Source organism: Schistocerca nitens, chromosome 11 (genome assembly GCF_023898315.1).
Source record: "Schistocerca nitens isolate TAMUIC-IGC-003100 chromosome 11, iqSchNite1.1, whole genome shotgun sequence".
NCBI classification, from domain to species: domain Eukaryota; kingdom Metazoa; phylum Arthropoda; class Insecta; order Orthoptera; family Acrididae; genus Schistocerca; species Schistocerca nitens.
Window position 1 is genome coordinate 178,445,620 of NC_064624.1, and position 22,984 is coordinate 178,468,603.

At 41.5% G+C, this 22,984-nt stretch overlaps 1 protein-coding gene across 4 annotated transcripts in view; it reads left to right on the plus strand.

The window, feature by feature from the left end:
- LOC126213337 (poly [ADP-ribose] polymerase tankyrase-like) overlaps window positions 1-22,984 on the plus strand; it is a 68,399-nt gene that overhangs the window by 14,177 nt on the left and 31,238 nt on the right. For 2 of the 4 annotated variants that reach the window (XM_049941032.1, XM_049941033.1), the window contains exon 2: window positions 3,730-3,866. The exons of the other annotated variants lie outside the window; for them this stretch is intronic. The gene's annotated coding sequence lies outside the window, so the exon portion shown is untranslated. The remainder of the gene's footprint in view (window positions 1-3,729; window positions 3,867-22,984) is intronic. 4 annotated transcript variants of the gene reach the window in all.

Genomic DNA, 22,984 nt, shown 5'->3' on the forward strand with positions numbered 1-22,984 from the left:
ATGTAACTTAAACACGAGTCATGAAAAATGGTAAATTAAGAGATTACGCCTTAAAGGTGGTAGATTTAAATGTTCAATATCTCGCAAACAAATAGATTAAAAAATAGATGCACCACTAAGGAATTATCCGAATGGAACGGACATTGGTAGATGAGATGTACATGTACAGACACACACATGAATAAGGTTTCAGAAAAAATTGGATGATTTATGCAAGAGAAAGAGCTTCACAAATCGAGCTTGCCAATAATGTGTTAGTCCACCTGTGGCCGCTGTGCAAGCAGTTATTCGGCTTGGCATTGATTGATAGTTGGTGGATGTCCCCAAGGGACATCATGCCAAATTCTTTCCAATTGGTGTGTTAGATTGACAGTTCTAAGTGGGACTCATCACTGAAGATAATTGTATTCCAGTCATGAGATTCCAGACTGAAGACATGTTCAGAGACGTGCTCAATTTGTGAAACTTTGGTGAAGTACACTACTGGCCATTAAAATTACTACACCATGAAGATGATGTGCTACAGACATGACATTTCACAGACAGGAAGAAGATGCTGTGATATGCAAATATTAGCTTTTCAGAGCATTCACACAAGATTGGCGCCGGTGGCGACACCTGCAACGTGCTGACACGAGGAAAGCTTCCAACCGATTTCTCATACACAAACAGCAGTTGACCGGCGTTGCCTGGTGAAACATTGTTGTGATGCCTCGTGTAAGGAGGAGAAATGCGTACCATCACGTTTCCGACTTGCATAAAGGTCGGATTGTAGCCTATCGCGATTGCAGTTTATCGTATCACGACATTGCTGCTCGCGTTGGTCGAGATCCAATGACTGTTAGCAGAATATGGAATCGGTGGGTTCAGGAGGGTAATATGGAATGCCGTGCTGGATCCCAATGGCCTCGTATCACTAGCAGTCGAGATGACAGGCATCTTACCCGCATGGCTGTAACGGATCGTGCAGCCACGTCTCGATCCCTGAGTCAACAGATGGGGACGTTTGCAAGACGACAACCATCTGCACGAACAGTTAGACAGTGATGGCAGCAGCATGGACTACCAGCTCTGAGACTGGCTGCGGTTACCCTTGACGCTGCATCACAGACAGGAGCGCCTGTGATGTCGTACTCGACTACAAACCTGGGTGCACAGATGGCAAAACGTCATTTTTTCGGATGAATCCAGGTTCTGTTTACAGCATCGTGATGGTCGCATACGTGTTTGGCGACATTGCGGTGAATGCACATTGGAAGCGTGTATTCAATCCACACTGGCGTATCACCCGGCGTGATAGTATGGGGTGCCATTGGTTACACGTCTCGGTCACCTCTTGTTCGCATTGACGGCACTTTGAACAGTGGACGTTACATTTCAGATGTGTTAAGACCTGTGGCTCTACCCTTCATTTGATCCCTGCGAAAACCTACATTTCAGCAGGATAATGCATGACAGGAGCAGCTCCTGTACGGTCTTTCTGGATACAGAAAATGTTAGACTGCTACCTTGGCTAGCACATTCTCCAGATCTCTCACCAATTGAAAACGTCTGGTCAATGGTGGTGACCGAGCAACTGGCTCGTCACAATACGCCAGCCACTACTCTTGATGAACTGTGGTGTCGTGTTGAAGCTGCATGGGCAGCTGTACCTGTGCATGCCATCCAAGTTCTGTGACTCAAAGCCCAGGCGTATCAAGGTCGTTATTATGGCCAGAGGTGGTTGTTCTGGGTACTGATTTCTCAGGATCTATGCACCCAAATTGCATGACAATGTATTCACATGTCAGTTCTAGTATAATATATTTGACCAATGAATACCTGTTTATCAACTGCATTTCTTCTTGGTGTAGCAATTCTAATGGCCAGTAGTGTATAAAGTGATTGAGTTGTATTGCCCACCAAATGCTGATCTAAGGTGCTTTATGGCTAGACTTAGCAATGTAATTGGTCAAACTGTTCGTAATGGCATTACTATATTTAGTGACTTTAATATAGATGCAAATTCAGATAATGTAATAAACAGGAAACTCACTGACATATTAAGCTTTTATAATCTTTTAATTATCGTTAACTCGGACACTTCGAGAATGGACACATGGTCCACTACAGCTTAGATTTTCGGTATTCTGACCGCTTTAGTCAGGTGGCAGGTGATCAACTAAATACATTCAGCTCTGCCAAAAAAAAAGAGTTCTGCAGAATCAAACTCTTAATATATCAAACATTAATGCCTTCAAATAGAAAAAAAACCTGTTGAGACATTAGTACTACTGCTGCCATGTCAGAGGTCTCTAGAACATAGTAAAACATTACCAAAATGGGAGTAATTCTAGAATGAAATTCCCACCAAGTCTGATAACGCTCAGGCAAAGTATAAGTGATCAAAACCTGCTTTATAAAGGTACTACTCTGCAGATTTTTGGGGACAAACACAATTGGGTGAATAAAACTCGTAAAGCAGAAAAAACAGGCTGTTGTCACTGTAGTATTGTAAATAGTGTGTGTGTGTGTGTGTGTGTGTGTGTGTGTGTGTGTGTGTGCAATCTCGACAGGAGCTGTAAATTTCTGGGTATGCATGCTGATGAAAACCTGCTCCTGTCGTATAAAATTTTCAAACAATTTACCGTAATTCAGCCAGGTAATAATTACAGCGACTGCTGATTTTTCGGCGGGAGTACACCCGCCATTTTCAAGGCACAAACTGCAACGGTTAGGCAATGTACAAGCGGAAATATGATTTGAAATGTGTTTCCCGACCTCCATCTAAAATTAGATTGCGTTTGGGTTCTGTTAAGGATGATCTTGGCTTGTGTAAGGTAGGTGTATATCGCATTCCTTGTAGCTGTGGTATGGCATACATTGGTCGGACTATCAGAAATGTGGAGGACAGATTTATTTATTTATTTATTTTTTTAGTATCATCCCAATGATCACATCTGTGATATAGGATTTGTCAAGATACATTTTAACAACTATATAATATCTTTACAAAATTTTTATCAATGCTGAATTCATATGAATCTATCTTATGTTTAATACAATATACAACTAAGAAGTGTTTTTATAACATAATTTCTGCTGTGCTTGACAGACACATTCACTGATGTAATTTCATTTGTCACATTGACTTAGACATATCGTCGCTAGGCAATGAAAACCTTGTAACTCAAATTGGTGAAACTTTACAGGAGAAACAAAAAACTAATTACTGAAATCACATGGGGACCTGATTAGTCAAATGTAGTGGTTCTGCTGCACAATATGGATCCGATCATTGGTACATAAGACTTTATTCTGCACTTCAAATTGTCTGCCTGTTTTTGGAGTTCCGAGGTTTTCACAGTTATTTTTCTGGTAGTGACAGAGATAAGAGGCATGTAACGAGTGCATGGTTAAAAATTGAAATGAATGAATGTTTAATTTGTTTAAAAAAAATACTCGCTTAAACTTTGCATTATTTGTGTATTATGAAACATCTGTAAGGATACATTATTACAGATATAAAGTGAAATGAATAATTTCACATTGATCAAAATATTGGAATCTGAATGTTAATAAATTACAGTGTTTAAAAAACATAGAAACGATGTTGGTAGCTTTAATTAAACTTTTATTACTGTAAACATTTGTGCAGTTTATTAACATTTATTATTGTTACTATTGCTGCTACTATGACAGTCATAGGTGGCTGTAAACAAGTATATTTTATGGCTGCATTTTTTTTAGGCATGGACATGTTCTCTCATTTCAAATGTGAGGCAGTGTGTAGCTTCTGAGTCATTTTGGACGTATGTTTCTATAAAATGCATGAGTATATCAGCAAATTCCGAAGCTGTTAGTCCACCTTCACTCTCGTGACAAAGGTAACAATAACCATTCTTACTTTTTAAATCATAGATGGTAAAGTTGTGGACCTTTAGTTTGCTTTTATAGTACAGTGCAGATGCTTTTAGTCTTGGAGAAAGCAGAAGTGCTTGAAGGTCCATAGTAAACACTCTGGCTGGTCCTAATTTATCACTATTTTTCGCTTCCCTTGCCTGAGTTTTTCGGGCCATAAGCAAAGAGTATTCATTGTCTGAGAGATTGCCTGTCTGGTGAGAACAATAAAGATCGCACTGGTTCTTTTTAGGAGAAAATAAGTTAAGATTATTTTCATCGCATACTGTTTGTAAGCAGCTGGGATTTGACCTCTTTTCTTGCAAAATGTAGTTCTTACTTACTCTGCCAGTTAGGTTCAAAGTAGAGTTTTGTGGAAGAACGACGGCAGTAATGCAATTTCAGTTTCGGCAACACTGCAAAAAAATCTGACGCTGGTTGTCATCCACCTGAAACTTTCGTTGCTCTCTCCTGCATTTGAGGCCCTTCTGAGGGTGTTCTTCTAGATGCACTAGATGCCCATGTTTTGACACTCCATTCACCTAAGCACAAAGTATTCAGAAACATAGTCTTGCAGACAGTTTTCTCTGCCCTTTTATTAAAAAATTGTAATATAGTGTGTTAGAACAGTGAGATTTATTAGATTCTGAATTATTTCTGAGTCTTTTAACTGGAACGTAGTAGACATGGCTTCACCCCAAGACATATCCCGCCAGAAAGGATTAATTATTAGCTGTCTCTGCTCTTCTGTAATATCCTTGCAATTCCTGTTCCAATTTAAGGAAGAATATTTACAAGTACATCGTGATTTCATTTCCCTCCTCCTTCTGATCATTGTTGGTCTCTTTTTGCCAAACTCATCTTTTTGCATTACTATATAATCCTGTCCCCTCATATCTTTTTCTTTCTGCAAACTTTGAAGTGATTGATTGCTTTTCCTTTTACGGCGCTGCTTACTACTTTTTACTCCCACATCAACTTCGTCATCATTGTCTTCCGTGCTGTTGTTACTTCTATGGTCATTTTTGTTTTTATCCGGATCATACACGTCACTACTGCTACTGGAGATATCCTCGCTGCTGTGTTCGAAAAGACTTTCAAACTCAGAAGAGGAATTCGCTTTTGTATTAGCTTATTTTTCCGCATTATCTGTAGTGTAAACAATAACGTCATCAATGATATTTAAATAATTTAATCACCTCAACTTTCAAACAAGGATCTTACTTGAAGTTACAGCAATAAAAACTACGGTTTACCTTCATTTTGTAGGTATACTCTTTCTTTTGGTGGAGGACAAGGAGGAACCTGACTAGAATCTTCTCCCGGTGATTTTATACGATATGACCCGTTGTTGGCTTGTTTCACAAGGTGAAGAGTGAATTTACTGTTTTTACCCATAGCTGAATACAAACTAGTTACTGTAGAATGTATAGCCGGCCAGGGTGGCCATGCGGTTCTAGGCGCTACAGTCTGGAACCACGCTACCGCTACGGTCGCAGGTTCGAATCCTGCCTCGGGCATGGATGTGTGTGATGTCCTTAGGTTAGTTAGGTTTAAGTAGTTCTAAGTTCTAGGGGACTGATGACCTCAGAAGTTAAGTCCCATAGTGCTCAGAGCCATTTGAACCATTTGTAGAATGTATAGGATTCTGTTAAGTTCTAAAATTACGTACCAAGTGCAGTCTGCTTTACGCGCGATGAAAAACTCATAAATCCACATTGTATTTAAGGAAGTCATTATTAATTCTGTATATTAAAAAACAATACATTTCTTTACCTAGAAATACTAACACGTACCTGTAGCAATAAAGCAGTGTTGGGTCTGTCAGTCAAAAATGTTACTATCACATCAAAAAACATTTTAAACTCGTAGCATGTGTTCGCCCTTCACACTAACAATGGCGTTTACCGGAATACGAGGTTTACAGCACAAACTACATATCACTGGAGATGTTAGTTTTTCATTATTGCCGCTAGATGGCGACATTGTACAACTCGAAGAAGGAAGGTTTCAACAGGGTATGTGGCATAATTGTCTACATTTGGTAATGGAGTTACTTGGATTTCTTTGTCAGATGGAGTTACGAGGTTTTCATTGCCTAGCGACGATACATTCTTATACAGTTGCACAGATATATTCACTTATGCTGTAATAACATTTGTCAAGCATGTGGCTCTTTATATTCTAATACAGTCGAGCATAGAAATTCACTTACACTGTAATAGCATTTGTCAAGCATGTGGTTCTTTATAACAGTTTTAAATTTATCCTCATTTTCTAGCTCTTTGATATGTTTTGGTAGTGCATTAAAAAGTTTGATGCCTTGATTACATACATGTTTCTGACTTCGGGTCCTTGTTACAGCTTGTATGTGGAGATCTTTACATTGCTGTGTATTGTAATTATGGTAGTCTGTATTGGTTTTCATTTTGTCCTGATTTCTTTTGATCACGAACAGACATTTCAGAATGTATAATGATGGAATTGTTAAAATTTTCAATTCTTTAAAAAGGGGCGTACAGTGTTTTTGAGGTGGGCTCTGGGTCATTATCCGAACAGCGCATTTTTGTAATTTGAAAATCTCATTTAGACGACAATTTTTTTTTTCCCCCAGAATACTATCCCATAGGATGCAATGGACTGAAAATAGCCAAAATATACTAATCTGGTACAGTCATTGCTACAAACTCTTGAAATTATTCTAAGTACAAAACATGCTGAATTTAGTTTTAGTGCTAAGCTCACCACATGGTCCTTCTAGTTAATCTTCTCATCAATGTGCATACCCAGGAATTTTGCACACTGTACTCTTTCAAGCTGTTTGCCCTCCATGGTGGGATTTAGGATGTCATGTTCACTTATTTTTCCATATTGCACATAATTAGGTTTTTTTTCTTTGTTTTCAGTGTTAGCTTGTTAACACTAAACTATTTTTGTATATCTTGTAGGACATGGTCCACATTACTGTGCAATGACTGCTTCATATCACTAACTATTAAACTAGTATCATCAGCAAATAACATGATTCTAGCTTTTCTCTGACACCTGAATATCATTAATGTAAATGAGGAACAGCAAAGGGCCTGATACACTTCCTTGGGGTGCTCCTACTGTGACCTCCCTTGGATCTGATCTTAGTTTAATTTTTTGATTAATATTTGGTGCTCTAACTTCAACCACCTGCATCCTCTTTTCCAGATAAGACTCAAACCACTTTTTTACTGGTCCTCTGATACCTATAGCTTCAAGCTTTTCCAAAAGTATGCTGTGGTCAACAGTCTCAAAGGCTTTTGACAAATCTAGATTTATCCCAACTACACTTTTTCTCTCTTCCAATTTAGTGATTTCTTTTGTGTATTCCAGTACAGCTGTTTCGGTACTTCTCCCAGCTTGAAATCCATCCTGATTACTGTTTATCAGATTGTGGATATTAAGATAATGTGTCCAGAATGAGATTTTCACTCTGCAGCGGAGTGTGCGCTGATATGAAACTTCCTGGCAGATCAAAACTGTGTGCCCGACCGAGACTCGAACTCGGGACCTTTGCCTTTCGCGGGCAAGTCGTAGAGCACTTGCCCGCGAAAGGCAAAGGTCCCGAGTTCGAGTCTCAGTCGGGCACACAGTTTTGATCTGCCAGGAAGTTTCAAGATAATGTGTGACTCTATATTTCATTAGTATCTCTAAAACCTTGGAGAAAGTTGGGAGAAGTGAGACAGGTCTGTAGTTTTCTATTTTAAGCTTATCGCCCTTTTTCAACAGGCGAACAACTTTAGAAATTTTCAGTTTCTGTGGAACCACGCACTCAGCCATTGACGAGTTTGCTATGTGCGCCAATGGTTTTACTATTTGATTAGCTGTTTTCTTTACTAGTATTATTGGCACCTCATCTACTCCAGCTGACACCTTGGACTTGAGACTTTTAATCACTTTTAAAGCTTCCTTTTCGTTTGTTGGAACTACCATGATACTGCTGGCTGCCTTGGGTGCTTCCATCTTAATCTGCTTCCCAAAATTCGTGCTTAATGTTTGGGGTACATTTAAAAAGTAATTATTTATATAATTTGGCATGGCATATTTATCTACCATTTTATTCTCGTCTTTTAGAATAATTTCCTTATCTTTGATAGGTACCCCGGTTTCTTTTCTCCCAATTTCCCATGCTATTTCAGATTTATTTCTGGACTTTTTTATTTCCATATCATTACTTAGTGACTTTGCATTTGCAATTACTCTGAGGTATATATTTCCTATATCTTTTTACATATTCTATAAAATCAATATGTGCACACTCCCTCAACTCTGAATTCAGTTTTTTCATGTTTTCACATGATTTCTTAATGCCAAGAGAATCATCCAAGAACTTGACTTTGTGTCCAGTAGACTTGATTCTGGTCAGTTTCTTTGGAAAACACATCTCAAAGTTCATCATATAAATCGATGCAAATACATTATATGCCTCATCTGTACTTGTTTGTTTCATAACATCTAACCAACTTTCATTTTCTAAGATACTTATGAACTGATGACAGCTGCCCACAGAGAAGTTTCTTTTGTAAATATTATTTACACCTTTATCTTCCTTTGACCTTAAAGGAATTTCAATGGTGAGAGCATTGTGGTCAGACAATCGTAAATTTATGTTTGTTACCTCTGTGTCAGTTGTTGACATATTTGAGAAAATGTTATCTATGAGGCTATTGGGGGTGTTTGTTATTCTAGTTGAATTGTTTGTGTGGTGACATGTTGAAACTCTTTAATATGTCCAAAAATTGCCTTTTTTGTTGACTTTCAACTAGACGATTAATATTGAAATCACCACAAAGAATAATCAGTTTCTTTTCTGTAAAAAATATTTAGTAAGAATTCTAATTTATCAAAAAAGACTTCTATGTTTCCACATGGTGACCTATACACTGTTATGACTAGGACTTTACACTGTACTGAGCGTAAACGGCACACATGATTACTGCAGCAAAGTAGATCTGAAATTGCCGAACATTGTTTGGATACTGGTCACCTTGTGTTATATAACAATGCCAAGATATTGGCATGCACATCCAACTATTGGGACAGTGTTTCTAAGGGAGCTGTTGAGATTAAATTAGCAAGCAATCTTGTAAACAGGGATGGAGGTTTTTGTTTAAACTCTGCTTGGAAACCTGCTATCTCCCTTGTCAAAAAATAGAGGGACAGAGTCAGTGTTACCTCACTGCTAGTTTGTAGTCTTTCACTGTATGCAAAGAGAAACTCGGGTCTCACATTGTTTACCTCTCTGGGGAGGAAATGTATCAGTGTTTATGAAAGTTGGATAAACTTCGTAGCTGTCGACTTCGACTGCAATGTGCTTTATTGTTTTTTATTGAGGTGTCGTGATGAAAATTGTGTTCCAACATTTGCTGACGTTGTGCATCATATTAATTCTCCTGCCACCAATCGCATCAAGCAACGTGCTGGGTTGGTTCTTGTGTGTGAAAGGACTTGTTTTACTCATCGACATTTGGATTCTGTTTCCAAAGCAGTGTTTAGTTTTAATTTATGGTTGCTTCAAAATTGTGCTTCGAAATTTTGATTTCACTTGGGATTGGTTGGATGGTGCCTATGGACTCGAGCTGATTGGGAATGCAATTCTATTACTGCTTGGTATCTGGCAAAGTTTGAATGTTTCCATCGCTTGGAGTCTGATTTTATATCTCGACATTCTGTGATAAATCTCGCAGAGAAATCTTTTGACAACACAACCTTATCTGTGCTAGGGAAGGGTTTATATTTTGCACCCACACTAAAGAGTTTGCCAGTAGTTGATCGTATTTGTTCAATTGAACAGGCAGCTTGCAAACTACCTCCTGGCACTGTAGAGGAGTTTAGAAGGGTTGCGTGTCATGTGTTGACTAGAGCTTGTCCACCCAAGAGTAATGTAACAGCAGCAGAGAGACCTGCTTTGCACTCTCTCATAGTTGATCCTGACGTTATTTTACCTGTGGACAAGGGCAATGCCATCATTGTTTTAAACAAACAGGTTTATGTACAAAAGATGCAATGTTTATTATCTGACTTGGCATATCGCAGAATCGGTGCTGACCCCACAAGAAGTGTTGAAAGACAAACAGCCTCCTGAAGAAAAGTGGTTTGTCGCAGGACACTACCAAGAGTCTTAACACCTATAGTGCTGTTCCCCCTAGATTATATGGCCTTCCGAAGGTTCACAAGGACGGGGTTCCTTTCCGTCCTATAATGAGCAATATCGGTACTCGGACATATCGTGTAGCCAAGCATCTTGCTTCTCTGTTAAGCCCACAAGTTGGTAGTTGTAAAAATCATATCAGGAACTCAGCTCATTTCTTGTCATTTGCAGGGAATGCAGTTGAATGACTGATACTTTAGTATGTTTTGCTGTGGACTCTCTCTTCCCTCGTGTTCCACTGTCTGAGTCGTTGCAGTTAACTGAGGTTAGGTTTGGTGTGGAATTAACTAATCTCTTTAGACATAGGTTGACATCCACTTACTTTTTATTTAATGGCCAGTATTATGAGCAGGCGGATGGAGTTGCGATGGGTAGCCCGTTGTCTCCTGTGATAGCAAATTTGTTTATGGATGACTTTGAGGAACATGCATTGGAATTGGCGCCTTTGAAACCCACCTTTTTCTTCAGATGTGTTGATGATACTTTTGTTGTTTGGACTCATGGCAGGAAGAATTTGAATGCTTTTTTAGAACATCTGAACTCAATCCACCTGAACGTTCGTTTTACGATGGAGGTGGAAAAAGATGGTTGCCTTCCCTTTCTTGATGTTCTGTTGGAAGGAAGGTTGATGGATCATTGGGACATGCAGTTTATCGCAAATATACTCACACTGACTTGTATTTACAGGCTGATAATTGTCAATAAAACTTCGACATGAGATAGATCTTAGTGTATCACGTCGTAAAGTGTTCAGGTAACACAAATTACAAAATTTTGAAGATTGCCGATAATAAAATCCTGAGTACACTCATCCACTGGACTTGGACTGAAATATCCTGTAACTTGCCACTTATTAATTTCTGCGTAGCTACAAAGTCTGACCATATATTTCACAATGGTTTCCTGTAAACAAAGTTCTTGGAGGAGCTGACTGGAGCTCAGTGGATGTACACTCCTGGAAATTGAAATAAGAACACCGTGAATTCATTGTCCCAGGAAGGGGAAACTTTATTGACACATTCCTGGGGTCAGATACATCACATGATCACACTGACAGAACCACAGGCACATAGACACAGGCAACAGAGCATGCACAATGTCGGCACTAGTACAGTGTATATCCACCTTTCGCAGCAATGCAGGCTGCTATTCTCCCATGGAGACGATCGTAGAGATGCTGGATGTAGTCCTGTGGAACGGCTTGCCATGCCATTTCCACCTGGCGCCTCAGTTGGACCAGCGTTCGTGCTGGACGTGCAGACCGCGTGAGACGACGCTTCATCCAGTCCCAAACATGCTCAATGGGGGACAGATCCGGAGATCTTGCTGGCCAGGGTAGTTGACTTACACCTTCTAGAGCACGTTGGGTGGCACGGGATACATGCGGACGTGCATTGTCCTGTTGGAACAGCAAGTTCCCTTGCCGGTCTAGGAATGGTAGAACGATGGGTTCGATGACGGTTTGGATGTACCGTGCACTGTTCAGTGTCCCCTCGACGATCACCAGTGGTGTACGGCCAGTGTAGGAGATCGCTCCCCACACCATGATGCCGGGTGTTGGCCCTGTGTGCCTCGGTCGTATGCAGTCCTGATTGTGGCGCTCACCTGCACGGCGCCAAACATGCATACGACCATCATTGGCACCAAGGCAGAAGCGACTCTCATCGCTGAAGACGACCCGTCTCCATTCGTCCCTCCATTCACGCCTGTCGCGACACCACTGGAGGCGGGCTGCACGATGTTGGGGCGTGAGCGGAAGACAGCCTAACGGTGTGCGGGACCGTAGCCCAGCTTCATGGAGACGGTTGCGAATGGTCCTCGCCAATACCCCAGGAGCAACAGTGTCCCTAATTTGCTGGGAAGTGGTGGTGCGGTCCCCTACGGCACTGCGTGGGATCCTACGGTCTTGGCGTGCATCCGTGCGTCGCTGCGGTCCGGTCCCAGGTCGACGGGCACGTGCACCTTCCGCCGACCACTGGCGACAACATCGATGTACTGTGGAGACCTCACGCCCCACGTGTTGAGCAATTCAGCGGTGCGTCCACCCGGCCTCCCGCATGCCCACTATACGCCCTCGCTCAAAGTCCGTCAACTGCACATACGGTTCACGTCCACGCTGACGCGGCATGCTACCAGTGTTAAAGACTGCGATGGAGCTCCGTATGCCACGGCAAACTGGCTGACACTGACGGCGGCGGTGCACAAATGCTGCGCAGCTAGTGTCATTCGACGGCCAACACCGCGGTTCCTGGTGTGTCCGCTGTGCCGTGCGTGTGATCATTGCTTGTACAGCCCTCTCGCAGTGTCCGGAGCAAGTATGGTGGGTGTGACACACCGGTGTCAATGTGTTCTTTTTTCCATTTCCAGGAGTGTATTTATCTTGTACCACTGAGCAGTTGTCACTCTACTGACAAACTGTCATCGCTTTCAGTATCTAGTGAAGTAACATCACATTCTTCTTCACTTCTGAGCCACTAAATTCAATGTCAAACTTGGGATCCCATAGCCATCCTGTTTTCTAAAGCATTGCCTAAACTGCAAGGCTGAAAGTGCAAGCTTTGTTGTTGCATATCCAAAGCTGCTCGCAGTGAAGATGATATCTAGTGGCAACTCTCTCAAACAAAACCTGATAGCCAGGCTGCAAATGGAGGGCCGAACTATCAGTGCCAAAACGGATATAAGCACAGTTTTATTTTTTTCTTCAAGGTCTGTTCTCAAGTTGTCTGAGTATGCTTGGGATTTTAAGTTTCTAACCCAGGATTTTATGTTAATGGGTCGAAATGAACAGGACACACCTCATTTGTAATGGAAAAGTTAAGTTATTACAAGAACATCAGTAAAAGTTATGTACTGGTTTCCCTCTTACCATTTTCAATATAGCACGGCTATAAACAACATTCTTAGCTGTCAGCAAATTTCTTATTGCAACCAGATTTTCTGCTTTCACCATTGTTGTCTCTGCCAACTCTCAACCAGTGTGTCACTGTCCAGCTTAATCTAGTCCTCTGGCTGCGTTACAGGTCAGTTTGTCAACACAACTGAGCTATGGGGTGGTCCAATATGCAACGTTAACCACCACATCATTGTAATTACCCCCATTTGAAATCCATAGTATGAATGAAAGGTAATGTCTGGCAGGTGGTGTCCATCTTGAATCCAGGTTTCAAACCTGTGGTGAAAATCAGTGTAAGCACTGTCCAAAACTTCACAATAAATTGCTTCCATTTTCAGTGTGATTGCCTCCTTCAAATTGGGGTTTCTGAGAAAAAATGTGATTTTTAGGTATACCTCCAACCCCCCCCTCCCCCCCTCTCCCCCCAAAAAAAAGAAAGGTTGCAAGTGCTTAAATTGTGGGATGTCATCGAAATGAGAAATGACCCTTTTTGGACACAAGCAACTAAGCACGTCCATGGAGCCATGTGCAGGGTGGCACCATTTTGTTGAAAATGAACACTGTTCTTGTTGCCGAGATGTCACTGTAATAATTGTGGATACAAAAAATGTTAAGCATGTGAATGTAATGTTCAGTGTTGTCACTGTTGCACCATTTTCATGTATAAGAAAAGGGGGCAATGTTGTTGAAATTGCTAATTGCATTGCACACCATGCCATTACACACTCTGGATGGAGTTGTTTCGTGAATGATGCTCGGATTGTCAGAAGCTCACAAGGGAACCTCCCCATCGCACCCCCCTCAGATTTAGTTATGAGTTGGCACAGTGGATAGGCCTTGAAAAACTGAACACAGATCAATCGAGAAAACAGAAAGAAGTTGTGTGGAATTATGAAAAAATAAGCAAAACATACAAACTGAGAAGTCCATGCGAAGATAGGCAACATCAAGGATAATCTGAGCTCAGGCGCGCCGTGGTCCGGTGGTTAGCGTGAGCAGCTGCGGAACGAGAGGTCCTTGGTTCAAGTCTCCCATCGAGTAAAAAGTTTTTCTTTATTTTCGCAAAGTTATGATCTGTCCATTCATTTATTGATGTCTCTGTTCACTGTAATAAGTTTAATGTCTGTGTTTTTGACCGCACCGCAAAACTGTGCGATTAGTAGACGAAAGGACGTGCCTCTCCAATGGGAAACGAAAACATTTGATCGCAAGGTCATAGGTCAACCGATTCCTCCACAGGAAAACGCGGCTGATATATTCTATACGACACTGGTGACGGCATGTGCATCACATGACAGGAATATGTTGTTGATGCACCTAACTTGTACACTTGGCGAATGGGTAAAAAGATTCTTCTACGTTGCCCAATTTAGGTTTTCTTGTGGATGTGATAATTACTCCCAAAAAAGTGATGAAAACATAAGAGTTTGTCACATAAACTGCAACAAATGAATCCAACTGTTTCACAGTCGCACACTTTTCCCTGTGCCCTCTCAAAACATATGTTTTTAATGTTTTCAAATTTTTCCGTGTGTAGACCGTCAAATCCTGCGTATGTCCAAGCAAATCTGCACATGTCCTGGAATTTTGGAGAGCGAAGTTGATTATGTGTGAGAGCCTGAACTTTGATAATTGTCTGAAAATAAAAAATTAAACTTTTCGTTCGAAGGTAGACTTGAACACAGGACCTCTCGTTCCACAGCTGCTCACGCTAACTACGGGACTACGGCGCTCCTGAGCTCACACTGTCCTTGATGTTGCCTATCTTGGGCATGGACTACTCAGTTTGTATATTCTGCTTATTCTTTTCATAGTTCTACACAACTTCTTCCTGTTTTCTCGATTGATCTGTGTTCAGTTTTTCAAGGCCTATCCACTGTGCCAACTAAACCTGAGGGGGGTGCGCTGGGGAGGTTCCCTTGTTAGTAACAGAAATTTGCTTCTTAACTTCCCCACTCAAATGAAAATAATCTTCATCACACACGATTATTGCCCGCCTTTGAAGTCTTCTTAGGACCAAGTGGCTTCTGCTTTACGTTACTTCCTGTCATCCTCAGACTGGTAACCCACTTGAAAATCATATTGCAGCAGGGAATAGCATTCCAGCATTCACGGTTGAAATGAACATGAAAAAGCCACTCCACTGCTGGACACTACAAAGGTGTAGAAAGAAAGATTGCTGCTTAATGTAACGAAGACACAACTTGCCCACACACGACTGCCAACTAAGTGCAATGATGAACATGATTACAACACTTCTGGCAAAGAACAAAATTAAAAATTGCACGTTGATGCCAATGTGTCAGTGGTTTGGTTTAGTTTAACAAACTCTCTAAGAACATGCCAGGGGAATGACTTGAATACAGAAGTAAAATATCTACATCCACATGATTACTCTGCAATTCACATTTAAGTGCTTGGCAGAGGGTTCATCAAACCACAATCATACTATCTCGCTACCATTCCACTCTCGAACAGCGCGCTGGAAAAACGAACCCCTAAACCTTTCTGTTCGAGCTCTGAGTTCTCTTATTTTATTTTGATAATCATTCCTACCTATGTAGGTGGGGCTCAACAAAATATTTTCGCATTCGGAAGAGAAAGTTGGTGACCGAAATTTCGTAAATAGATCTCGCCGCGATGAAAAATGTCTTTGCTTTAATGACTTCCATCCCAACTCGCGTATCATATCTGCCATACTCTCTCCCCTATTATGTGTTAATACAAAACGAGTTGCCCTTTTTTTGCACCCTTTCGATGTCCTCCGTCAATCCCACACTGCGCACCAATAGTCAAAAAGAGGACGAACGAGTGTAGTGTAAGCTGCCTCTTTAGTGGACTTGTTGCATCTTCCAAGTGTCCTACCAATGAAACGCAACCTTTGGCTCGCCTACCCCACAATATTATCTATGTGGTCTTTCCAACTGAAGTTGTTCGTAATTTTAACATCCAGGTACTTAGTAGAATTGACAGCCTCGAGAATTGTACTATTTATCGAGTAATCTAATTCCAACGGATTTCTTTTGGAACTCGTGTGGATCACCTCACACTCTTCGTTATTTAGCGTCAACTGCCACCTGCCACACCATACAGCAATCTTTTCTAAATCGCTTTGCAACTGATACTGGTCTTCGGATGACCTTACTAGACGGTAAATTACAGCATCATCTGCGAACAACCTAAGAGAACTGCTCAGATTGTCACCCAGGTCATTTATATAGTTCATGAACAGCAGAGGTCCCAGGATGCTTCCCTGGGGAACACCTGATATCACTTCAGTTTTACTCGACGATTTGCCATCTATTACTACGAACTGCGACCTTCCTGACAGGAAATCACGAGTCCAGTCGCACAACTGAGACGATACCCCGTAGGCCCGCAGCTTGATTAGAAGTCACTTGTGAGGAACGGTGTCAAAAGCTTTCCGGAAATCTAGAAATACGGAATCAACTTGAGATCCCCTGTCGATAGCAGCCATTACTTCGTGTGAATCAAGAGCTAGCTGTGTTGCACAAGAACGATGTTTTCTGAAACCGTGCTGATTACGTATCAATAGATGGTTCCTTCGAGGTGATTCATAATGTTTGAATACAGTATATGCTCCAAAACCCTACTGCAAATCGACGTCAATGATATAGGTCTGTAGTTCGATGGATTACTCCTACTACCCTTCTTACACACTGGTGCGACCTGCGCAATTTTCCAATCTGTAGGTACAGATCTATCGGTGAGCGAGCGGTTGTATATGAGTGCTAAGTAGGGAGCTATTGTATCAGCGTAATCTGAAAGGAACCTAATCGGTATACAATCTGGACCTGAAGACTTGCCCGTATCAAGCGATTTGAGTTGCTTCGCAACCCCTAAGGTATCTACTTCTAAGAAACTCGTGCTAGCAGCTGTTCGTGTTTCAAATGCTGGAATATTCCATTTGTCTTCCCTGGTGAAGGAATTTCGGAAAACTGCATTCAATAACTCCGCTTTAGCGGCACAGTCGTCGGTAACAGTACCATCGGCACTGCGCAGCGAAGGTATTGACTGCATCTTGCCACTCGTGTACTTTAAATAAGACCAGAATTTCTTTGGATTTTGTACCAAATTTCGAGACAATGTTTCGTTGTGGAACCTATTAAAGGCATCTCGCATTGAAGTCCGTGCCAAATTTTGCGCGTCTGTAACTTTTAGCCAATCTTCGGGATTTCGCGTTCTTCTGAACTTGCACGCTTTTTCCGTTGCCTCTGCAACAGCGTTCGGACATGTTTTGTGTACCGTGGGGGATTTTCTGCTAGAAAAATTTTACATTCAATTAAGGAATTGTAAGGCAGTACTTGTGATGTCAAGCAGTAGCATAGCAGCAGCTGCAAAGTAATGATGCATAAAATAGATACTATCTTCTTCTTTTCTGGCACTGTAGCCTGTGAAGGGCTGGAGCATGGCCTACCTACTGTCTCCTCTAGTCATCTCTTGACTTCGCCAGTTCCAAACTCCTACCTTTGTCTGTACATCATCCAGCAATTGTAGTCTCAGTCTCCTCGCTGAGTGGCCCCCTCTGGCTTTGCAGTTAGCACCTTCTTTGCAGTCGCTGTTAGTCCATTCTCTGCATGTGCCCCAACCACGTGTCTTTAGATCTAAGGTGGTTGGTGGATTTCTATAGAGATCATACAGTTCTGCATTGGTCCTAATTCTCCAAGTGTGATTTTCACACACTACCCCACCTATCTTGTGCACTACTTTGTATTCCCGTGCATCCGAGGTACTCCTGATGTGTTGTATTATTGTCCATGTTTTGGAGCCATAAATAACAGCTGGTTTTTGTACACTGCTTTCTTCAGCTGTCTTGAAATGTTGGAGGACCACAAAATTTTAAGGAAGCTGCAATAGCACTTGTTTTTTGCTGCCATTATCTCTGTCAGTACCACAGTGTCTTCAGTAACTATTCCTCCCAAATACTTAAAACTGGTTTACTCTGTCAAACTCTCCAGCTAGTTTTGTTACTGCTGTTTATACAGGGTGTTACAAAAAGGTACGGCCAAACTTTCAGGAAACATCCCTCACACACAAATAAAGAAAAGATGTTATGTGGACATGTGTCCGGAAACGCTTAATTTCCGTGTTAGAGCTCATTTTAGTTTCGTCAGTATGTACTGTACTTCCTCGATTCACCGCCAGTTGGCCCAATGACCTCAACCCTCTTGACTTTCATTTATGGGGGCATTTGAAAGCTCTTGTCTACGCAACCCTGGTACCAAATGGAGAGTCTCTTCGTGCTCGTATTGTGGACGGCTGTGATACAATACGCCATTCTCCAGGGCTGCATCAGCACATCAGGAATTCCATGTGATGGAGTGTGGATGCATGTATCCTCGCTAACAGAGGACATTTTGAACATTTCCCGTAAAAAAGTGTTTGAAGTCACGCTGGTACGTTCTGTTGCTGTGTGTTTTCATTCTATGAGTAATGTGATTTGAAGAGAAGTAATAAAATGAGCTCTAACATGGAAAGTAAGCGTTTCCGGACACATGTCCACATAACATATCTTCTTTCTTTGTGTGTGAGGAATGTTTCCTGAAAGTTTGGCCATACCTTTTTGTAACACCCTGTATATGTTGTTGTTGTTGTTGTTGTTGTTGTCTTCAGTCCTGAGACTGGTTTGATGCAGCTCTCCATGCTACTCTATCCTGTGCAAGCTTCTTCATCTCCCAGTACCTACTGCAGCCTACATCCTTCTGAATCTGCTTAGAGTATTCATCTCTTGGTCTCCCTCTACGATTTTTACCCTCCATGCTGCCCTCCAATACTAAATTGGTGATCCCTTGATGCCTCAGAACATGTCCTACCAACCGATCCCTTCTTCTAGTCAAGTTGTGCCACAAACTCCTCTTCTCCCCAATCCTATTCAATACCTTCTCATTAGTTATGTGATCTACCCACCTAATCTTCAGTATTCTTCTGTAGCACCACATTTCGAAAGCTTCTATTCTCTTCTTGTCCAAACTATTTATCGTCGCATGTTTCACTTCCATACATGGCTACACTCCATACAAATACTTTCAGAAACGACTTCCTGACACTTAAATCTATACTTGATGTTAACAAATTTCTCCTCTTCAGAAATGCTTTCCTTGCTATTGCCAGTCTAAATTTTACATCCTCTCTAATTCGACCATCATCAGTTATTTTGCTCCCCAAATAGCAAAACTCCTTTACTAGTTTAAGTGTCTCATTTCCTAATCTAATTCCCTCAGCATCACCAGACTTAATTCGACTACATTCCATTATCCCCGTTTTGCTTTTGTTGATGTTCATCTTATATCCTCCTTTCAAGACTCTGTCCGTTCCGTTCACCTGCTCTTCCAAGTCCTTTGCTGTCTCTGACAGAATTGCAATGTCATCGGCGAACCTCAAAGTTTTTATTTCTTCTCCATGGATTTTAATACCTACTCCAAACTTTTCTTTTTCCTTTGCTGCTTGCTCAATATACGGATTTATATTTTATATAAAAGTGTTTTTCTTACTTATCACCAATTGAAATGCAGCTACTCTACATTTTAAAAATACATAGTTTTACAGCAAATATTCTGTTTCTTCCAGGCATGGCTGTGCCTTCCATAAATGCCATATTCTGAGTTGTAATGTTCAAACTTGTAGCATCTGTTTTGCTTCGCAGTTTTTGCACGACATCTTCCAGGGACAAGTCAAATTACGTTGGCGATATAGAATCTCCTTTCTTAAGTCCTTGAAAGATTGGAAACTTATCAGAATGTTTACCATTAGCTTTTATCTTACAGTTGGTGTTGCTTCACCTATAGTGCCTTAAAGACTTTCTATAGCTACTGTTATAATTTGCTTTAAAATCCACGTACCTTTGATGCACCCTTATACTGAACTTGTAACACTTTTCAATTATTAATCTGCGAGTAAACACCTGATCTGTTGTTGTTCTTTCTTTCCTGAAACTGCACTGGTTTTCCAGTCATTGCATCTGCATATTGTCATCATTTCTTGTTCAGTATCCTGGCAAGTATTTTGTGGGCTGCATTCGCTATGGTTATTCCTCTGTGGATATTGCAATTTGTTATATAATCTTCACATGTATTGGTATAATGATGAATGTTTCCAGTTCATTGGTATTTTTTCCCTTCTCCATATTTAACAGACCAGTTCATGTCCTTTTTTTTTAATGTCTCCATACCACAATATTTAGTATCTTATCTTCCTCCACAGCTCTGTGGCTCCTTATATCCTTAACAGCTCCGGTAACTTCTTCCAATGCTGGTTCCGTGTCATTATCATTGCCACCAGCTTGTTCCACCCATTCCTCCTCTTCAAATAAAAAAGGTATTGTAGTACAGGGTGTCCATAATTAAAGTTCCAGTTTCAAAATGCTGTAGAAAGAGAACCACTGCTCAGAATGCCGTCAAATTTTTAACAGCAAATTATTCGTGCAGGGCTAAATGTCGCGGAACAAAAAATTTAACCAAAATTTTACAAGTAGATGGCACTGTAAGCGTCTTAACGTAAATTGGGTCAGCCACAAATGACAGATGAATTGCAACACACCAGCTATGGCTCGAGCTGCACATTATGCCACCTATACTATTCAGTATGCGTGACAGCACATGTTTGGCAATCCAAAAAACTGTGACACTGTTACTTCGGTAAGCCCATCCACGACAGCACGGTCATACCACATTTCACGGAAAAAGTCAGTTTTTAATTGTCGTGGCTCCGAAAACACACAAAAAGCAAAATAATATTAGTTTGTGATTGTTGAGAGACAGGCGCAAGGTGTGCTAAATATGCTGTCCACTGTTTTCTTCCACAAGTTGAAATCGAGAAACAGCACGTTTCACAACAGATCGGAGTGTCTCGGGGGTCACATTTTGAATGCATCGTGCTGTGCGTGCCTTCAGAGGCTCAGCATTTGTTTGCGAGTATGGGCCTCGGGACTCCGGGGTTCCTGATGAAATATGCTCACTATTTTTATATACTTGAATTTAGCCGTGACAGTACTCACTTTTCCGTGAAATGTTTATAAGGTGATATTTGACTTTTCTGTGTTGGCTTCAGTCATCTAGTGAAAGTATGATTCCACAATGCTGTTTCGTCGGCTGCAGAAATGACCTGGTTCAGTGCGTTTGCCTCACTTTTGGTGCTTCAATTACCATTTCTTCGAATGTGGTTCCTTCTTGATGTTTATATAAAAAAGTAGTAACATAATTCATTTTTCCTGTTCACTTGCAAATTATTATAACGGCGACCTGCACATTGTTCCACCGTCACACACACCGAGAGTTCACTGCCGACTGACTACGGTCAAAGACGACTCCGGCATCAAAGACATTTCACACAACACACAAGCTTCCACTTGTAACCAGTCTCTTTGATATTCTTAGTCACATCTACTAATATTAATCAATATGCTGTCACTCTCAATCACATAAGCAAATTAGCATAAAATAAGGCAAATTAAAATTCAAACAAAAAAAAAAATATTCTGACAAAAATATAAGAAAACATTTACAAACTCCCTCATTAGATTTGGTATCGACAAATCCGGTAGAAAATAACGCATCTCCCAGATCCAGTACACTGAGTTGGGGGCTGGTAAGCGCCGCCAGTCCTCTGTCACTGTAAGCTCTGGGTGTGCTGCAGCTGCCGCTGTACGGCACGGCAGTGGAATGTTGTTTGTCACGGGAATGGGGCTCTGAGCTCGATCGCCAGGATTGTGAGGATAGAATAAGCCTCTATAAGAAAAACCTTCAATCCTGGGGTGTGGTGTGCACTGACGACATGCGTGTCTGTCGAGATGGAACAGTCATTAGCGGGCAACCACTGGGGAACCTGCTGCGTCTCAGTTGTATAAGGCTTACTCGGGCATGTGGGGCTCTGTCTGAGTGGACCATTACTTCCTTAGCTGCTTGTGGGACCAAAATGGATTCTCCGAAATTTTCTTTTTCTCCTCCCAGGAAAGGGTGGGCTGCTGGTACATACTAACAACCGGTCTAACGAGAGAACTCGAGTAGACTGTCCCGTCTCGGGGGTTATACAGAGTTCTTCAGTATATTGTAACAGGAGACTTGCTGCTGGTCAGAATGTGTTTGTGACATGAAAAGAAGACGGCTTTGAGATGATGATGCCTTTTTATATTCAGAAAGGTATAGAGGGCATCGCATGTGCTCTGAAATGTGTCAAGCAGTTGCGTAAGGGAACGCTGTTGGTTGAAACTGCTAATTCCCGACAAGTCACCAAACTGGAAATCTAAGTATTTTGGGGAATGTACCATAGAAATGGAGCTCCACAGCATTCCCAAGAGGGGGAATTGAAGGATGAATGGGCTCAGGAAGGTATAGTTGACATACAAAATATATTGAAAAGGGTGGATGGGGATCTCGTAAAACCTGACTCCATCATCCTTACCTTCACCAAGTGAGGTGGCGCAGTGGTTAGCACACTGGATTCCCATTCGGGAGGACGCCAGTTCAAACCTGCATCCGGCCATCCTGATTTAGATTTTCCCAAATTTCCCTAAATCGCTTCAGACAAATGCTGGGATGTTTCCTTTGAAAGGGCATACAAGACTTTGTTACCCATCCTTCCCTAATCTGATTGGACCGATGACCTCGCTGTTTGGTCCCTTCCACCACTCCCCCCCTCCCAAATCCACCAACCTTAACTTCAATAGCATGAAACTACCAGAGCACATCAAGGCAGGTTTCCTTTGTCTAAGTGTATGGCCGTATGGTCCCTAACCCAATGCAGTGTTTACCATACCACCTTCGGATAGGAGGGTGAAGCCACTTGGGGCAAATGTGTGCTCTGAGGGGGATCATCCTTTCTGGAGTAGGGATTGCAGAGTCTTCCTCGAAGAACGGAAGACACAGGAGACTGACATCAAAATGTATCCCGTATGAAGAGGTCAGGATGGTATACGAGCCTCTGCGCCTTCCCACATTCGCTACATTTTTTTCTTTGTTGCTTAAAAAGTCCATTTTGACAGCCAATGTTTCTACACAAATGGAGGTTGCTAGTAT